Source organism: Penaeus monodon, chromosome 32 (genome assembly GCF_015228065.2).
Source record: "Penaeus monodon isolate SGIC_2016 chromosome 32, NSTDA_Pmon_1, whole genome shotgun sequence".
NCBI lineage: Eukaryota > Metazoa > Arthropoda > Malacostraca > Decapoda > Penaeidae > Penaeus > Penaeus monodon.
Genome location: NC_051417.1, coordinates 32,167,545 through 32,167,823, shown reverse-complemented (window position 1 = coordinate 32,167,823; position 279 = coordinate 32,167,545). Strand labels below are relative to the sequence as shown.

Sequence of the window (279 nt, the reverse complement as noted above, 5' to 3'; positions counted from 1 at the left end):
GATTAAAATCGTTTTGATGCGCTGCAGGTTTTTTTCATTACATTACATGGCAGTGTTATAATTATATGGACAGATTATTCTTAAGATAAATATCACATATAAAAGTAGAGAAAAAAGATGATAATGATAGGTTTCATTTGTCATCAACTATATACCATAAATAACTCTACTTATTATAATATAAAACCTAATAATTAATCCTACAAAAATATGATGAAATAAAAAAAATTAGAAAAAGAAAAGAAAAAAAAGTCTAAAAAAATTAACTAGTTGATTAAT

The 279-nt window shown here is 21.9% G+C and overlaps 1 protein-coding gene across 1 annotated transcript in view; it reads left to right on the top strand.

Annotated features, from left to right (window-relative positions):
- LOC119593819 overlaps positions 1-279 on the top strand; it is a gene marked incomplete in the record, with an annotated part of 10,957 nt that overhangs the window by 3,951 nt on the left and 6,727 nt on the right.